The sequence below is a fragment of the Eptatretus burgeri genome, chromosome 10, assembly GCF_056783735.1.
Source record: "Eptatretus burgeri isolate ZD-2024b chromosome 10, Ebu_testis_v1, whole genome shotgun sequence".
Taxonomy (NCBI): domain Eukaryota; kingdom Metazoa; phylum Chordata; class Myxini; order Myxiniformes; family Myxinidae; genus Eptatretus; species Eptatretus burgeri.
In genome coordinates this window covers 30,698,878-30,712,836 of record NC_140970.1, presented here as the reverse complement: position 1 = coordinate 30,712,836, position 13,959 = coordinate 30,698,878, and the positions used below count along the sequence as shown (strand labels likewise).

The following is a 13,959-nucleotide window of genomic DNA, read 5'->3' as shown; positions in this document are numbered from 1 at the left end:
TCAACACGTTCAGAAGAAACGCTTCAAATTTCCAAACCCCAGCGTCAAAAAACAAAGGCGAGTGACAGCAATTTAAATCGTTCATTGTAAACAATGAAAATAGCTGAGTGGTACCGTTTAAAAGTCGTTGAGTGTAAAAAAAAAAATCCAATTGTTGAGCGCAAGTGTCTACTTTCAATAGTGGGGTTTGAGCGATTTAGCACGTTCAATAGAAACGATTAAAATTTCCGAGCGCCAGCGTCAAAAAACAAAGGCGAGTGACAGCAATTTAAATCGTTCATTGTAAACAATGAAAATAGCTGAGTGGTACCGTTTAAAAGTCGTTGAGTGTAAAAAAAATCCAATTGTTGAGCGCAAGCGTCTACTTTCAATAGTGGAGATGCAGCCATTTAAATCGTTGAGTTTATCATTTAAATCGTTAAACGCAAGGACGATCCATCATAACCCACACCGTCCCCCTCACACTCACCTACTACTGCCAACATGAACAAACTACTACTAATACTGATACTGTTACTGCTGACATGGACATCGACTCAAAAAGGACTCGAAAACACTGTTGGGTTCCCCTTTTATGAGCAGCATTTTTATATACCAATTCCCAAAATCGCTGGGAACACGTCTTTATATGGCAGTTGTAAGCTAGAAACACGTTCATTTATTTTTTTTGTCGACCGGAAGACGTCATTGGAATACGTCTACATACGTCGATGTGTGTTGGGACTACATAAAGAATTGGTTCAAAGCATGTCAAACGTAAGTTAGAAATAAGTTTCGCGTAAAAAAGACATTACCGCGACGTGTTTCGACTTATGAGTAGCTTATAAGTAGCCTTTGTGGACGTGTGTAAGCGTCCACATATCGTGTGTAAAACTTATCCCCATCGCATGCGGAACGTGTGTCATACGCCGAGTACGTCCACAAATTTTGAACATGTTTAAAATTTCTTGACGTACTCTACTTACTACGACGTATGATAGCGTACTTTAGCGTTCTACTCACGTATACCAAACTTACTCATACCGTATTTGACGTGCCCCAACGTTTTAGACACATTTTTCTTAGGTCGGCATACGCTGGCAAGATCGCCAAGGTGTGACCGCGATGTTGACACTTCCATTTCTACGGCAGTTATGATTCGAATCGTTGTGCGTCAGCCTTTTAATAGGCTACGTCACGACATCGTCGGCGATGCGTGCAACGCGCTATGCCTAAGTTAGACTATCGTTGGGCATCGGTTGTGTAGGCCGACAACAGGTTCAGCATTCGTTGGTATAAGTTATCTATAACAACGAAACGTTCTGTGTCCATTACCAATGCGTTATACATAAGACCAAGTCGCTATGAATACGTCCGAATCTTTAAAAAAAAACATCAAAAGTTCAACGTAAGCCAGCGTTTTACATACATTTTAATACGTTGCCATCGCTGGCTAAAACGTCAAGGTGTGACCGGGCCTTAACCAATCACCTTCAAAATCACACTAAGTTAATTGGCCTCCAGCTGTGTTAAATTGTCATGATTCTGATTAATTATTTCAGAATAAAATCAACTTCCTGGAGGTTTCCTCTGCTGGGTAGTACATTTCACAGCAAAGATTCAACCATGAGAACCAAGGAGCTTTCAAAGGACCTCTGGCATAAATTTGTGGAAAGGCACAGATCAGGGGATGGGTATAAAAAATATTTCAAAGGCCTTGAATATCCCTTCGAGCACAGCCAAGGTTATCATTAAGAAGTGGAAGACGTATGGTACCACTAAGACCCTGCCTAGATCAGGCCATCCCTCCAAACTGGATGACCAAGCAAGGAGGAGACTGATTAGAGAGACCACCAAGAGGCCAATGGCAACTTTGAAAGAGCTAATTACATTTATGGCAAAGACTGGTCACTGTGTGCACGTGACAACAATATCCCAAGCACTGCCCAAGTCTCACCTGCACAGTAGGGTGGCAGGAAGGAAGCCGTTACTCAAAAAAGCCCACCTTGAGTCCCATTTTAGGATTGCAAAAAGTCAGTGGGGGAAATTCTGAAGCCATGTGGCAAAAAGTTTTGTGGTCTGACGAAACCACGATGGAGCTTTTTGGCCTAAATGCAAAACGTTTCATTTGGCACAATCTCAACACAGCACATCACCCAAAGAACACCATCTCCACTGTGAAGCATGGTGGTGGCAGCATCATGTTTTGGGGATGTTTCTCATCAGTAAGGACTGAGGCACTTGTCAGGGTGGAAGGGAAAATGGATGGAGCAAAATACATAAAAATCTGAGAGGAAAACCTGGTGCCCTCTGCAAGAAAGCTGAAATTTGGACGGAAGTTCACCTTTCAGCATAACGACCCAAAGCTACACTGGAGTGGCCCGGTCAGAGCCCTGACCTAAATCCAATCGAAAATCTGTGGCACGATTTTAACATTGCTGTCCATCAACACTCCGCATGCAACTTGATTGAGCTTGAACAGTTTTGTACAGAAGAATGAGCAAATATTACCGAATCAAGGTGTGCAACGTTGGTAGGGCCCATCCCAATACTCAGCTGTAATTGCTATCAAAGGTGCTTCCACCAAGTGTTAACTCAGCGGGGGGGGGGGGGGGGTGGTGGACACTTATCCAACCAAGATTTTCTAGTTTTGTATTTTTTATGAAATTTGTAGAATTTCATTTTCATTTGGAAGTTGTGGGTTACGATGTGTAAATAAAGGTGGGAAAAGTCTGATTTAATGCAATTTAATTTCAGGCTATAAGGCAACAAAATGTGAAAAATTTAAAAGGGGGTGTAGACTTTCTACAGGCACTGAATTTACATATATATACATATAAATGTGTGTGTAATGAATTTTTAAAATGCACAACCAACGAATATGATAAAACTTGACCAAACTCGTGCCTATTTTAATAACAAACGAGCATGAGCCAATCAAGTCTCAACGCAATGTTTCGTTCGTGACACTAACTTCTTCAAAGCCCCACGAACAATCGAGTGTGTGGACCTGCTTTATAATGCCTTGTGTTAATCCTCTTCCACTCCAACACAGATGTTCAGAGTGGAAAACAAAATTATTACGTTTCTCCCTGTTCACGCCAATCAGCCGTGATTGTCTGCTCCCTCTGCATGTTTCCTACATGGTCTGGTAAAATAAATATGTGGATTAAAACTTGGCAAGTTATTGGGCATGCATTTATATCACTTTCGGAGTTAACAGAGGCAAGTTAAGAAAATAACTCAGCAAGCCAAAAGAGAGCAAGTATGAGAAGGACATGGCTAAGAATATTAATCATAATAGCAAGGCTTTCTTTAAGTATAGCAAGGGAAAAGAACAGGTTAGGACCAGTGTGGGCCATTGAGGAATAGCACCGGGAGAGTGGTTAGTAATAAAAGTGAGATGGCAGGCTTATTAAACAGGTATTTTGCTTCAACTTTTACACAAGAACAGTCAGGAGAATTGGCAATAGCTGAGAGTATCTATCAAGGAGGTGAGGAAGGGCTTTTACAGAAGATCCAGGTTGGAGTGGAGGAAGTAAAGGAACAGTGAGTTATTCTAAGAGAAGATAAGGCTCCGGGTCCAGATAATATGCAATCGAGAGTATTGACGGAGGTGGTTGAGCAGGTAAGCGAGATGTTAACGGATATTTTCAATAGTTCCCTCGAGTCAGCACGGGTACCGGAGGATTGGAGAGTAGCAAATGTAACCATTATTTAAGAAAGGATCCAGAGAAGAATTGGGAAACTATAGACCCGTTAGCTTAAGTTCAGTTGTGGGGAAAGTGTTGGAGACATTAAGGAGGAGGTGGAGGAATCATTTAATTAAATACAAACTAATTAAAGGTAGTCGGCATGGGTTTACCAAAGGTAGTTCCTGTTTAACAAATCTTTCAGAGTTCTATGAAGCAGTGTCTGATTGGGTGGATGAGGGAAAGGCTGTGGACATAGTATATCTAGACTTTAAGAAGGCATTTGAGGTACCACATTGGAGGTTGTGAGCCAAAGTGAAGGCTTGTCGAGTGGCTGGTCAGGTAGCCAATTGGATTGCAAACTGGCTTAGTGGTAGGAAGCAAAGAGTGGCTGTGAGTGGGAGGATGTAGTGGGGTACCTCAGGGATCAGTACTCGGATCATTACTATTCATTATTTACATCAATGATTTGGTTAATGAGGTAAAGAGTAATCTTTCCAAATTTGCAGATGACACAAAGCTTGGAGGTGAGGTGGATAGCAGAGGGGGTGGTGATCAGATACAGGACAGTATTGATACTTGTATGGATTGGGCAAAATATTGGCAGATGGAATTTAACCTGAGCAAGTGTAAGGTGTTGGGGATGGAAAAGAACAATGAAAATAGAGATTACAGGATGCAAGGGGTAATTTTGGAGCGTGTCACACAGGAGAAGCATCTGGGGGTGGTAATAGATATGGAGATAAGCAGGCAGCTATAGGTAAAGCAAATTGGGTTTTAGGCTGTATAAGGAGCGGGATCATTTATAGATCAAAAGAGATGGTGTTAACTGTACAGGAATCTAGTGAGGGTCACATCTGGAATATTGTGTGCAGTTTTGGTCACCACAGTTCAGGAAGGACATAGATGCCAAAGAGAGGGTTCAGCGTCGGGCGACGAGATTGATTCCGGGCCTAGCTTGACTCAGCTATGATGAGTGGATGAAGGAGACAGGGCTTTATTCACCAGAAAGGAGGTGGTTACAAGGAGATATGATAGAGATGCTTAAGATAATGAAAGGTAGAGATAAAATAAGTGCAGATGAATTATTCAACAGAGTAGACAGTGATAGGACCAGGAGCCAGAACCAGGGGCCATAGCCTGAGAGTGAAGAAGACGAGAGTTAAGACGGTAGCAAAGCTGGGGACTTTTACTCAGAGAGTAGTTAATGCATGGAACGGTCTCCTTGGAAAGGGAGTGGCAGCAGAAACAGAAGATAAGTTTAAATTAGAATTAGATAGGTACTTGGAAGTTATGGAGATAGAGGGGTGTGGGAATGTTGATTGGACTGTTCGGTAGTTTGAGTATTGATAGGTGATTGTGTGCATGTGTTCGGGGTGCTGTTGATGGGGGGTCTTTTCCAGGTGGTTTGTGTGGTTGATGTGTGTTTTTAACCAAGCCCACGCCCCCTCTCCTGAGGGGAAGAAGAAAAAGGAAAAACTTGAAAAAAAAATTTAAATTACCTTTTCTTCCTTGGATTTTGTGTAGACACATTAGTATGGTGTTTGTGCAGGCACGGTGGACTGAATGGCCTCCACCTGTGTCTGATTTCCTTGTTTCCTGGCGCCTCTGGCCAGTGTTTGGAACTTTATTTAATTTCCTGGCGTTTCCGGGATTCGGGTGGTGTTGGTAACTTTAATACCTCGTCAAAGAAGAGGGTATTGTGTTTGAGTCTGTCTGTGCTGTGTTCGTTTCAAGTTCTGTGCGGACAAGCAAACAAACTGTGTTTTTCTCTGCAACCGCTCGCTTGTCGGATTGAGACGAAATTTTCACCATAGGAACGACTACTCACGTATCATGTTTTAATGTAATTACGATTTCATAGGTCACGTGGTGTGGCAGCCATGTGGAAAAAATGGAAAAACTTCTGTATCTCTGACACAGACCTCTGTATTTCTGAAACCGCACCAAGGTAAAAATTGAAACTTGCCACATAGCAAGTACTCCTCATGTGGAATGTGATTTGTTTTTTTTATGACATTATAGGTGCCTTCATTATGATGTCATAATTGTTTATGTCGAACGCGACATCTGATCAGTATGAATATTTTTGAGGGTTATTTCAGGATAAAATTGTCCACAGGAAAAAAAAATGATGGCGTCATTGGTCACGTGATTCAGCAGATATATATATATATATATATATATATATATATATATATATATATATATATATATATATATATATATTTTTTTTTTTTTTTTAAACCTTTGAAAATCCCCTCTTCTGAAGTCGCTGAACAGATCGAGGCAAAACTTTACATGTATGACTGCCTATCCATGAGGAACAAAAAGGTGTCACATGGTTTGGCAGCCATATTGGATTTACCTTAAAACCTATAAAAAAAAATCTCCAGAACGGCTGGACAGATCGAGGGGAAACATCATACAAATGTTTCCCAAGCCACGTGTGTACAAGTTTGTTAAGGAATAAGTGATAGGTCACATGGTTTGGCAGCCATATTGGAATGAAGAAAAATATTAAATAATGTTTTCTCTGGAAACTGCTTAATCATTTGACATGAGACTTCACAGTTATGAGGTAGTAGTAATGGGGAATACTTTTATTAAATGTCAACTTGATCGGACGCATGGTCTGGCAGTCAGAATAATTTAATTTTTTGACCTGGGTGTTTTTGTTTTTTTTTAACACTCACTTGGCTGTGCCTGGATGGGTTTGAGGGTAGAGAAGTAGCAGCTGAAATGTGAATCCTATCCAGGTTCCTCCTGATGACTTCATCTTTGCTTTTTGATTGTTTAGATTCTTTCTGATTACTCCAATGTAGGACTGTACCTATTTGGTCTTCCATTTGATTTGAATTGATTATATTTTATCCCATTCTAAATTCAATTGAATAATAATTTTAAAAACGTCACGGGTCAGGGTCAGGTGTCCGATCAAAGCGGGACGTCTTGGTACCCGGTCATCACTGCCAGCAGTTATAAATTGGCAGTTCTAATTATGTCTCTTATTAATTACGTAACATACCAGAACACAAACACCACACAAAACTAGTCCTGTCGAGGGTCTGCAATCCCTGACTGCTCTTTTTATTGTTTAATTTATTTGAATTCCTGGCGTCTCCACCCTTCTCTGGCTGGTGTTCGTAACTTTATTTAATTTATTCAATTTCCCGGCATCTCTGGACTTTTCCGGGCGGTGTTCATAACTTTATTTAATTTAATTTATGGGCGTCTCCGAACTTCTCCGGCCTGTGTTTGTAACTTTATTTATTTTTATTTCATTTCTGGGCGTCTCCGGACTTCTTGGGCTGATGTTCGTAACTTTAATTTCTGGGCATCTCCACCCTTCGCCAAGCAGTGTTCGTAACTTTATTTCACATAATTTCCACTCACGTTCTAAAACTGAAATGTGATATGCTCCACAAACGCTTGACCTCAAAATTTAAACCGTGGAATTGAGTTTCACAGCAGTTCCAACTGCGGAAAAAAGTCTCCGGGCATTGTTTAGTTTGACCGGTAATTACAAGCTCTATGCATCGTCAGCCACCTTAATGTGTTTTCATTGTGGAGCGTTTGGACACTTCAAGAGGTTTTGTCCAAAATCTTGAACGAGGTGTGGTGTGCCAAAACAGGTCACACCAATACTGTGTAAAGAGGAGGTTGTGGTTACTCCGTCACCTAACATTCGCAATGAGGGGGAAAACAGCATGTCAACCACTAATGATAATACTACTCCTCAGCAAAAGTGTTGATATGATGACGGAGTTTAAATCGGTTACGAGTAAATAAAGAACTCCCGATGTTAATGGCTCATTAGGTGCTGCTAAAATGCTTGTGCTCGATTTTGATACCATTGTTGCAAAGACTCTTCAGTTTTCTCCAGAAGTCCCTTTTCAGAATGGTGGCAGGCTATTCAATTGAGGTTGAAGACTCAGAAGATGAAATAGAGGCTGATTCGCTTGGGATTTTTTTTTTTGAAGAACTTCTGATTTAAATGGATGGAGACTTGAGTGGCTACCTTCATTTTCTGGGTTCATCACTAACGACTCACTCAGAATGACTGGGCACGGATGACTCGCTTAGAATGACGGGGCACGAACGACTCGCTCAGAATGACTGGACAGGGACGACTCGCTCAGAATGACGGGGCACAGACGACTCGCTCAGAATGATGGAGCACGGACGACTCACTCAGAATGACGGGGCACAGACGACTCACTCAGAATGACGGGGCACAGACGACTCGCTCAGAATGATGGAGCACGGACGACTCGCTCAGAACGACGGGGCATAGACGACTTGCTTAGAATGACAGGGCACGAACGACTCACTCAGAATGATGTGATGTGGAAAAAGTGTCCACAGTGAGTGAACGATTCACTTAGAATGACATAGTGCAGTTGTTGTTGTAGTATAATTAAATCTGCGCTGTAGTGAAAACATTACCAGAAGATGCGTTACACGAGGGTCACCTGTATTCTCAGCACAATTTATCACCAAGCACAAGCAGTGAGAACAGTCACTCTTGCAACACAATATATTGTTGCAGGGCCGGGTATCGGCGAAGAGCACGACCGCAAGATGGAGCAGTAGGGTCGACTCCACCGATCACCCGGAATTTATAGGTCGTCACCCCGGATAACTCCGGAGCCGACGGGTCCCTTATCGGACCGAAGTTCGCCAATAGGTCGACCACGTGGGGTAGGGTCAATTGCCAATTTCAATTTACCTAAATACTCACATTATCCAACTACCGGGGGAATTCACCCTCGACGATGCTCGTACGGAATGAGATGGTAGTGTACTCGAACCGTGTGCAACCTGAGCGGATGGCCACCGAGCATCTGTCGATCCAAATGTCCCTTTACAGCGGTAACAGCCTGGCTAGTTCTCCAACATGTACTGTGTTAAACCAATAAAAGAAAGGACAGGCACGAACCGATACATTTAACATGGTTTATTTATAATGGAGTCAGAAGCAGAGTTATCCCAATAATAAATGGCACATATGTACAGCAAGGCACTTATACAATTTCTCCTTATTGGACTGGCGCCACAAACACACACACACACCCAAAATAATCGGACCCAAAGCAGTCTTTATTGAGGCCTCCAGCTCGGATGGAGAGGCGAGCTGCAGACCAGAACCTGCCTCGGACCTGTCCACCTCATGTGGTCTTCGAGTTGATTCGAACCGGGCACCAGTGAGAGGCGGGCCGAATCCAGACACTGGCGAGCCGCGATCAGCCTCCCGAGCTCCGGCGGATCCTCACGTGCTCCAGAACACGCGCTGGTGAAGACGAAGCGCCGATCCTTCGCAACCCGCTCGAGTAGATTCAACCAAACAACCACCAACCCTCTTTCTATGCTCTCCGTTCCCTTTTTACGCCTCTTGGGCACGGCTCGCTCAGGTGTGGCCCGTTCGCCGTGGGTGGGGCCTGACCTTTCCCCTACTCGGCACGCCGCCAAGCGAATCCCTGGGTGGGGCATGTCGCATTCCATGACTTAGAGTGCCCAAGCGAGCCGATGGGTGGGGCCTGACCTTTCCCCTACTCGGCGTACCGCCAAGCGAATCGGTGGGTGGGGCATGTCGCATTCCATGAATTGGAGTGCTCAAGCGAGCACGTGGAGAATGCCGGGAGCAGAGAGTTTTCGTAGGTGTTGTAAAAATAAAAGGAAACCCTGACGATAAAAATAACTTCGCAGCGCATGTACATTTAATCACCGACTCGACACGGGACAAGGGAGCTATCTATCCACATTTACTTATCGATATAACTGAGCTATAGGAACCTGAATGTCTGTGTGCACAAGGCTTCCAGATTCGCAACAATATATGGTGGTGGTGCTCATCACATCTGCCAGATACAAGTGGATCATTTGTTCCAACGAAGCAAGTTGATGTGATATTGTTTTGGGGCTGGGACTTCGGCCGCAGGCACGACCGCTGGACGGAGCCGCAAGTCGGCCCGACTGACCGCCCGGAATTCAGATCGTCGCCCCGGATAAGTCCGGAGTCAACGGGTTCTCTATCGGACCGAAATTTGCCAATGGATAGACCACGTGGGGTAGGGTCGATTGCCAATTTCAATTTACCTAAATACCCACGTGGTCCCACTACCAGGAAATTTCACCCTTGACAGAACTCGTACGAAAACGAGCCGCTTAGCGCGCTCATTCCGTGTGCGATTCTGAGCGGTTTAATCGCCAGGAACCGTCAGTCCAAATGTCCCCTTAGGGCCGTACCAGCTTTAACTAATTCTCAATCACACGTCATGTCGAACCAATGAAAGAAACACAAAACGAGCTGATACATTGAACAAATAGGGGTATTTATTTACAATAGGCAGGGAAGGGAACACAAAGAGCAGAACTAAACGGACTATTGAGAATGCAATGCAAATATATACAGCACAGGCACTTAAACAGTTTTCTACTTAGTAGATGGGCCCACGAACACACACACACACACCCAAAATAATTGGACCGAAAGGTCTTTATTTGGACCTTCAGCCTGGAGGATAGTCGGGCTGCGGACCAGGATGGCTGGCTACCTGGCCGCGAATGTGCGATTGGACGTTCCCTCCTTCTGGGAGTTCCGGTCTCCAAAGGACTGGTGCGGCGAAACCGAACCCAGCCGAGGTGAGATGAGGTGATCACCCAAGCTCGTGATCGTGCGGAAGAGGAGGCGGATGAGGAAGACGCCGACCAGACCAGACAGGCTTCCCCAAGACGAGCGCTCCAGCGAGATGACGACTGAATCCAGTGAGAACGAGATTGGTCGCTTGAGATGATGCTCCTCCTCGCTTCTTCCTTCCCTTCGCTTCTCCTCAAGTCTCCTCCTTTTCTGCATTGCTGCAAGCTTCCTTTATATGCTCCGGTGCGCTCCCCCTCCCCCTTTCCGGCGTGCGGGGAAAATCTCAGCACGGGAGTTGTCGTTCTTTTCTGATCATACTTTTTGTAACGGTCATTCCTGTTTACGCCTCAGAATCTCGGGGCAGGAGTGTTGTTCTTCTTCTTTGCAGAAATCTCGATAAAACTCCTAACTATTAAAACAAGCAGTCATAAACTGGTACTTACGAAATCGTCAACTTGACCTCTGACCTTGTCTAATAAAAGCTGTCTCTTGAGAAGGTAGTGAGGCAAACCAGAAGTTTCTATGATGATTCTGTACCAAACCATCAAAAATCGAATGTTTGACCTCACTGTGACCTTGACCTTTGACCGATTTTGACCCAAATCTAATCAGCACTAGCCATCACCCTCCTGAATCACGTGGTGTAATTTGACATTGGTAGCTTCTTCTGTTCTCGAGTTATCGTGCCTACAAACAAACACAAACAGATGACGGAAGTCATCAATATACTTAGGAAATCTTTAGATTTCGTAAGTAATAAATCACAGCGCATTTACATTGATTTACCCATTCAACAAGGGAAAGGAAGCTATCTATAAAACACATACCGAAATATCTGAGCTCAAGGACCTGAATGTTGTGTGCAATAGATTTCCAAATTCGTAACAATATTACTACAGGAAACTCGTATCTCAGAAAAGGTAGAGCATGACTAGTGCAGCATTTTTAAAGGTCAATGTTTCTTCAATAACATATACTCTGTTTTTGCTCGGGTTGGCTTCTTGTTAAAGCCAGGGCTCACGCCTCAAGTGTTGCCTCTTTCAGGAGGTGATAAAGGGCCATTTTAGTTCCCTAAAACTAGTGATGAATAACTTTAAATGAATTATTTTTTTAATGTATATATGCACCAAGCGAAAGTAATGACCATAAAACCTTCTTTTCTTTAGTATTAGACCATCTACAATTGATTGACCTCAAACAGTGCACATGCATGAGGGAGGGGTGGGTGAGTGTTGATGCACCCAACTGTCCTGCAGTGTACGTGTTGTCGGTGTTCCAATGGTCAGGTATGTTTTGCGAGGCTTGACCACCACATTGTCACCGTGGGCCTATTATATCGTCCCCTCAACTCAAGTGGAAAAGTTCCTGCTGGAAATTTAACATCAGCCTTTTTCAAAGAAGCCTTTCACAATCCGGATCGCAGTTGCTGCCAAAATCCTCTTTTCGCTTCCATGAACCCGTGGTGGGACAATATGAAAACGCACATATGGCTGTTTTGTGAACAATTTTATTCATACGTCACTCGTGGAAGTCGAGTCTCATTGACTCGATTAGAAACCGAAATATTACAATTTGACAACAAACTGGCAAAACAAAGCAATGAAAGGTGCTATGAACTACTCCTCCAAACAAAGGCAACTCGGAGAGCTGTTACAGAAACAGGAGAAGGCCACGGGGTTATTAGTGTGGGACATTTCGAGCGAGAAGGGCCATCAGGACTAAAGTCCATAAAGTGACCGGGAAAGCAATTTTTTGGCAAACAGGACGACCGATTGGTCCGTCGGCGAAGCGACCATCAAGCGGTCCAACAAACGGCCTTACAGGGACGTCATCAGCATTGCTTTCGTTTAGCCGGAAACACGTCATCCATGTGCGTCACATAACGGAAGTGCGTACGTACGCGCTCGTGGCCAACATGTTGGTTATTTATTAAACGGTGTATCAAGCTGCTCGTCCTTTCAGTTCATCCGTCCGTAATATTTTAAGCATGTATTATTATTGTTGTTGTTTTTTTTTTAATTATCAATACTTTCAAATACTCCAAACTCTTTGAGCATTTATTTGTGTTTTAAATAAAAAAAATTGTGCTTTGATTTTTTTTTAACTTACGGAACAACTTTCCCAAACTTTTGTTTGCAGAAAGTTGAAGATCCAAAAGCGCTGAGCGTGGTCGTGGTGGGAGAGAGACGGCACGGTGAGTGAGCTGTGCTCTCGATGGGCCTTGGAAACGCCACTCACGGATAACGTGATCGCCGACTCGTCGTCCTTCGCATTTGAACGTCAAGCCGGCTGTCCTGCCTGCGTTTTGCGCTGTCGATGTGAAAGAGTAGAGTGCTGCGCGCCGAGACGTGCCGACGGAATGTGACGTGTGTGTGTGAACTCTCGACGGACGTGGACGTTCGGTTTGCATGAACTTGATGTGCGCGGAGTTAAATTGCTTTGTCCGACCACTTGCGGTGTTATTATCCCGTCCCCTGGAGGGAGGGAGCGGGATATTGTGCATGTTGGTCTGTTCCGTTTGTTGGTTTGTTTGTTTGTCCGGTCGTCTCCAGCCCAAACGGCTGGACCAGTCGTTCTTAAATTTTTACACCTGATAGGCAATCCACCTGAGACGGTCCGCGTCCAAACCCCGTCGAAATCGGACTAAACGTCACGACGTGACGTCACACAACGTGAAAACACATTCTTGGACATAACTCAGTGACCGAAAGTCGTAGCGACTTCCTGTTGACGCCAAAACAAACTTCATTTGTTGGGTAGTCGATCTCGTCGAAAAAAAAAAATCCAAAATATTTTTTTTTATATGTGTTCTACCCTTATTATCAGAATTTAAAATGGCGATTTCAGTTAATACAATGGCGATTTCGATGAAACTTGGTTGGTAGGTTCATGCCATGAGCTGGTTGTGTGCAAATGAGAACCGTTGCTATGGACACCACCGTTGCCTAGCAACGGCACTTTGAAATTTTTGAAAAATCATTAAAAAAATATTTTTTTTCGAAAATCAAAAATCGGGCCACGAGCGACTGTGGGCAGTACATTCAGCCATATTGTCAAACATTTCCAGCCGGATCCCATGAAAACTGTCGGAGAAGATAGACTTTGAATGAACCCTGGTCGAAAACAATAAAAATACGAAGTTCGTTATATCTCAGAGACTATGAGTCAGATATACATAAAACTGGTATGGTAGGTTCATGGTATGTCCCAGTTATGTGTGAGAAAGAACCGTTACCTAGCAACGGCCGTAAAACCTCTAAATGTGGGGGTATTTTAACGAAAAAACAATCTGCAGCATTAACCCTTGAAGCGAGAATCATGAATTTTCTTGTGCTTAATCCTCAGGTCATTCCCCATCGAACGGACCCATCGCGTCAGGTTCTATTGGGTAGTCGACTACCCATGTCCGCCTACCTGCTTGTATGTCTGTCTGTCTGTCCCGAGCATAGCTCCGTGGGTCTTGATCCGATCCTGATAAAATTTTGGTGGGAGGTTTGTATCATGATCTAGTTGTGTTTTCCTGAGAATGGGCGTGGTGTGCCCATTATGGGCGGAGCCACACCCAAAAAAACGTGTTTTTAGGGGGGTAGCCAATTTCAATTTGCATTTTTTTCCGAGGGGGTTTGTCGAATCTGGCAGGGGTTTCAG

At 43.8% G+C, this 13,959-nt stretch overlaps 1 protein-coding gene across 1 annotated transcript in view; it reads left to right on the top strand.

The window, feature by feature from the left end:
- The first annotated feature begins 12,192 nt into the window (after nt 1-12,192).
- The window catches only part of LOC147018219 (serine/threonine-protein kinase Chk2-like), a 21,726-nt gene continuing 19,959 nt past the window's right edge, over nt 12,193-13,959 (top strand). Inside the window, exons 1-2 of the mRNA XM_085897699.1 lie at nt 12,193-12,280; nt 12,451-12,505. The gene's annotated coding sequence lies outside the window, so the exon portion shown is untranslated. The remainder of the gene's footprint in view (nt 12,281-12,450; nt 12,506-13,959) is intronic.